The sequence below is a fragment of the Accipiter gentilis genome, chromosome 11 (assembly GCF_929443795.1).
Source record: "Accipiter gentilis chromosome 11, bAccGen1.1, whole genome shotgun sequence".
NCBI lineage: Eukaryota > Metazoa > Chordata > Aves > Accipitriformes > Accipitridae > Astur > Astur gentilis.
The window spans coordinates 22,803,068-22,809,183 of record NC_064890.1 but is presented as its reverse complement, the minus strand read 5'-3'; positions in this window follow the sequence as shown (position 1 = coordinate 22,809,183).

Sequence of the window (6,116 nt, the reverse complement as noted above, 5' to 3'; positions counted from 1 at the left end):
CTAAAACTGTTGAGAGACGAGTATGAAGTACAAATGTTCAGACAAAGTATCTATTTGATGGGTTTTATTCAAACTGATATTAATTCTCAATCTAAACTTGATAACTAATTTCTTCAAGGCCATTAGTCACAGTGGAAGAGGGCAAGATAAAAATGCATGATATGCATTAAAGAGACCTGCTAGGAGATACAGTATTTGACTATTCAAGCACTTGGTAGTAGTTGAATCACTTGTGCCAAACTCAGTTTACTTATCCCTCATTTAAGCTGTGCACCTTATTTTGTGGTGATTATGTAAAAAACCTAAACCAGAAATTGAGCAGCACTAAAGTGAAACAAAGCTCTAATTCCAAATGTATTTCAAGTACTGCTTTCAACTGCAGGATCACATTTTCAATTTGCTAATAATTTTCCTTTTCCTTGTTTATTTTCTTTTTTTTCTTCCATGTCATGAAAAGAGACAATTGAACTTGTAACTGCACAGTATGAGAATGTTGTAGAGGCAGTCTGCTTTGAAATGTGTTGATTTTGAGATCCTGGAGTCACAGTTGCTTAAAATGTGGATACATTCATCAGGCGCTCATTGTCTGATGAGTGGCCACTTATTTAAAAGTACAGGCAAAGCTAGCATATTTCCAGTACTATGGAATATTGACTATGATTATTTTCTGATGATGTGTAGGTAGTGTTATGATTTTTTTCTTTTTTTTCTTAAATGATAGAAATTAAGCATTAGAGTCAGAACATACCAACTGTAAAGTTGACCTGAGTGTTTCTGCTCCTGCTCTGGTACCAATGTCAGTTTAAAAATGCAGTAATGCACAGTTGTAACATACATCTTCTATGTTGTTTCTTTATCTGTGCTGTATTTAACTAACTAGCTTCCTTTTGTTTACAGAATAGGAGATGGAAAGAGCAAGTGGCTTACAGATTGAGCTATTTTGTTGCCTGGGCAGGCAGAGAGCTGTTTGCCTACCCAACATGCTCTTCAGGAACTATGCTAGGGCACATGGAAAATAAGGAGGCAATTGGTGACAGCCAGCATGGCTTCACTAAGGGCAGATCTTGCCTGTCAAATTTGGTGGCCTTCTACAACGGGGTTACAGCATTGGTGGATAAGGGAAGAGCAACAGACGTCATCTACCTGGACTTGTGCAAAGCATTTGATGCTGTCCCGCACAACATCCTTGTCTTTAAATGGGAGACAGGGATTTGACAGATGGACCACTCGGTGGGGATAAGGAGTTGGCTGGATGGTCGCACTCAATGAGTTTACAGTCAACAGCTTGATGTATGAGTGGAGACCAGTGGCGTTCCTCAGGGGTTAGTATTGGGACTGGCACTGTTTCTTTGTCAGCGACATGGACAGTGGGATTGAGCGCACCCTCAGCAAGTTTGCCAACCACACCAAGCTGTGTGGTGCAGTCAACACACTGGAAGGAAGGGATGCCATCCGGCGAGACCTTGACGGGCTTGAGAGTTGGGCCCGTGCGAACCTCATGAAGTTCAACAAGGCCAAGTGCAAGGTCCTGCACATGGGTCGGGGCAATCCCAAGCACAAATACAGGCTGGGCAATGAGTGGATTGAGAACAGCCCTGTGGAGAAGTACTTGGGGGTATTAGTGGATGAAAAGCTGAATATAAGCCAGCAATGTGCGCTCGCAGCCCAGAAAGCCAATCGTATCCTGGTCTGCATCAAAAGAAGCATGGCCAGCAGGTCCAAGGAGGTGATTCTGCCCCTCTACTCTGTTCTGATGAGACCCCACCTGCAGTACTGCGTTCAGTTCTGGGGCCTCCAACATAAGAAAGACATGGACCTGCTCCAGCAAGTCCAGAGGAGGGCCACGAAGATGATCAGGGGGCTGGAGCATCTCCCCTCTGAGGACAGGCTGAGAGAGTTGGGGTTGCTCAGCCTGGAGTAGAGAAGGCTCCAGGGAGACCTTACAGCAGCCTTCCAGTACTTAAAGGGGGGCTACAGGGAAAGATGGGAAGGGACGCTTTAACGGGGAGTGTAGTGATAGGACAAGGGGTAACGGTTTTAAACTGAGAGTAGGTTTAGATTAGGTATTGGGAAGAAGTTCTTTACTGTGAGTGTGGTGAGACACTGGAACGGGTTGCCCAGAGAAGCTGTGGATGGTCCATCGCTGGAAGTGTTCAAGGCCAGGCTGGATGGGGCTTTGAGCAACCTGGTCCAGTGGAAGGTGTCCCTGCCCATGGCAGGGGGGAGGGGAGGGATGGCTGGGGTTGGTGATGTTTAAGGTCCCTTCCAAACCAGACCATTCTATGATTTCATGGCCAGGTGTGTATGTGCAAGCTTGCCTTCTGTTGCAGACCAATGCCTTGTCCTGATGCCCGATTCCCCACTAGAGAGCAGCCACGTGGCTTCTACAGGGAGCAAGTAGCTGATGTTTGGGACCTTGGAGCCTGGCCCTACTTGCAGTCAGCTCTGAAATGCCTGAAGTGCCTTCGCTGGCCATTGACATCGGCAGCAAAGAGAGGGTAGAAAGAGGGAAGAGAGAAGAAGTGATTCAGAGCACCTAAATTAAACTCTAGGTACCATTATACAAGAGGAGCAGCATTCTCCCCATTGACTTCTAAAGGAGTCCTCTACGATGAAGGAAAAGAAGAGCAAGATTAGCAATAGCTAAAAATCAGAGACTTCTCAAATGCAAGCCGGGAGTACTGCTCCTCATCATCTCGCTGTAAACTAATGCAAGATTCTCATCTCTGGTGTTACAAAACTAGCCTACCATTGCTATGTTTGTAGCATACTTCCTTACCTGCTTGGTAAAAGACAGACTAAACTGACAAGGAACAAATAGTTTCTCTTAAATTTAATAATTTGAAGTGCTTTTTTTTTTTCTTAATTCCCTATACTCTTGCCATCTTCATACTTCCAGTTTTAAAGGGGCATTGGATTAGACTATCTCCAAAGATCTGTTCCAGCCTCAACTATTCTGTGATCTTTTTGATTCAGTTTAAATGCCACTGTTTGAATTTGTTTGCATCACAGTCCCTGTCCTCATCCTGAACTCTGTAATGCTGATCATTTTACCAAATTCATCTTTTTTGATGCACCTCGTGAAAAAATCCAGCAGCAAAGTTAAGACTTTAGGTGCAGTCTTGCAGTGATGACCTGCTTCCTTACAGAAAAGTCTTTTAAAAAAAAAAAAAAAAAAGCAAAGTATGGAAATGAAAAACCCCACCACCACCCTTTTTATTACTGAGCATGATGCTATAAAGCATGGAGTAGCCCTTTGGCCAGTTCAGGTTAGCTGTGTCCCCCTCCCAACTTCTCACCTACCTCCTGGGCAGGGGCAGAGTGAGAGGAAAAGACAGCCTTGACACTGTGCAAGCACTGCTCAGCAATAGCCAAAACACTGCTGTGTTATCAGACCTGGTTTAGCTGCAAATCCAAAACACAGCTCCAATGCAGGCTGCTATGAAGAATGTTAACTCCATCCTCTCCAGATACTGCACAAAGTAAAATTAATTTTGATTTGGAAAATACTGCTTGTTTAGAAAGGGAGTTAGGAAACACCAAGAGTGACCTCTAACTAGAAAAACCAATGCGTATTTTCAACTTTGTGGTATTGCATGAGCACTTCAGTATGGAAATGGTTTTAGTAGCTCTCTGCTTTTCTGCACGCTAAAACTTTTGAGTGCAGTGGACTGAAAGTCATCCAGAAATGTCTACAAATCAGAATTTTGATCCACACCTTGGCACTGATAACTCTTAATTAAAGGCAGAAGGGTGAAGGACCTGCACAACTGCCAGTGTATGGGGCCTGTCAGAGGCAGCTGAAGGGTGTTCCCTCCTTGACCTTCTTTTGCCCTGGCTTCATATGGATTTGAGTGATGGAGGATCAGCTGTCTCCAATTCTGGGAAGACTTAAAGGTGGATCGATCACCTTTTGTTTTTTGGCTGTGGCCGGACAGAACAGAGGGGAGCAGCCAGTTCACAAAACAGGAGTGTTGTTATGCCAGTCTTAGTGCTCAATTCGTTAACTCACAAAAAGAACATTTCAGATACAAAGTTTCCTGTCTGACAGCCACTGAGGAAAGGCAGAGGACCAGACAGAAGCACCCACGCAGCCAGCCAGCATCCCCACGCAGCTGCTTGGACCGTCATGGCTGAGTAGGTAGAAGCTGCCTTGACCCCCACTCTTGCCCACAACATTAACCCAGGGTCCTTTTCATTTCTGTGCACAGCTCACTAACCATAACAGGTTGCTGCTCAGGGGATGGAAAACCTGCTCAGTCACCAGCCAGGCCTGGGAGCCAGCACAGCTTTGTCATCATCAGTGAAATCAATCTCTCAGTGCTTTAGATTCTTCACCTGAAAAATGGTAATAGTATTAATCTTTGTGCAACTTTTTTTTTTAAAAAGAAGAGAAAGAAAAGAAGAGAAGCAAATGCTATTTAAATGTCTGTTGTTCTACTGTACTAAAATGTCTACTTCTTTTTTTAAAAAATCAACTCCAGAATAGAAAACACATGAAATAAGCTTTGTAGGTCAGCTTAGCCTAATAAAAATGTTTATGCTTATATGTGCACAAAGTATCATTATATCTCACGCACAAAGTATCATTATATCTCACCTCTGGGTTTACCTGCTGAACACGCAGGCTTAGCAAGAGCTCTGCAGTGCTGCAGCACTGTCCTCGCCCAGCCAGAACAGCAGCAGGGGGAGGAAAGGAACATTACAGAGCTTCAGATTTTTGGCATACCTTGGCTACAGAGACAGATAAGCATGACTTTTCCCCTTGGGTTTCTGCTCCCCTGCTAATTAGGCAGTTGCTATAAAAACTGCATGATTGGTTATTTATTACGCACAGAAGAAGAGGCAGTCTATACTCATGCCTGTCTAGAAGTTTATCACTACCCCTTGTGTCCTTTGATGTATGTGCCATGGTACCTGTCACAGGTCAGACGGCAGCTGCATCCACCAGCTGTAAGGCTGATTTGGGGCTGGGGGAGAATAGAGGTGCTAAGGGTGCCGGGGGGGGGGGGGGATGGGGGGGGACAGGGACTACCAAACACAACATTTTTATACAGTTGAGAGCAACTGAGAACTGCCACTGCACACAAAAACCCCTCCCACTGTAAATGCATGAAGCATAAAGCCAAATGAAAAGAAGATGTAACATAGGTATTGGTTGCATTATTTAGAATGTAGCCTCTACTGTATGATCTTATACTAGATGTGATAGCATTGTGAAACCCTCCTGTTGGGTTTACATCTATTACCCTCAACTATCACCTGGCTCTGGAGGGGCAAGTGGAGGTTACTGCCTCTGTCTCGTATTGACTCTGGTCAGAGGTAAAGCTGCCATCTGTGTAACAGAGCTGAAGGGTCTGCTAAGGAAGGGCATTGTGGCTGCTTGAACACAATCTAACATAACTGAGCAGATCGAGCGTGTGGTGGTGTGTGATCTAATGAAGGACACCATATGGAAATACACAATCAAATCTGTGAAGCATGGATCTGACAAAGCAAATTCAGGATAGCAGGCCTGAATTTGCTCTTTCAGTGGACCCTACGGGTTGCCTTAGCCCTTTGCTTGGATGCACTCCATGCAAAGGGACAAGCAGCAGGTTTGGCCTAAACCCACCTCCATCACAGACAAATAAAATGAAATACAGAATACCAGAAACAACCCTGTTCAACAGATACTTTGGAGTGTGGAGATTGACCCCAGCTGAAGCACCCTGAGGAGCCACAACTGTATTTGGGTGGAAAAGTGAGCTACATCAGAGCTGGGTAGCACTCGAGCAATACCTCAAGATGTTTCTCAACATTCCAAATTGATCAGCAGAACAAATTACTCATTACTTTTAGCATCACCTAAAAAGCACTTTTCTATCTCCTCCAATTTACTTGCAAAGACTGCTATAACCTGTCCCCTTTCTGAACTGACCTAGTCTGCAAGCAAACAAATGCCACTGCGTGAGGATCTGGGTGGCCAAGCACAGCACAAATGAAGAGCCATGCAGAACTCCAGCTAACAAACTCCTCTGAACCTGCTGTAGCATTCAAGGCCCCAGAGGGCAATCAGCTGCTGCCAGTGTCCCCAGGTGAGATCTTCCAAAAGGTAAGAACCCCTGCACTGAACT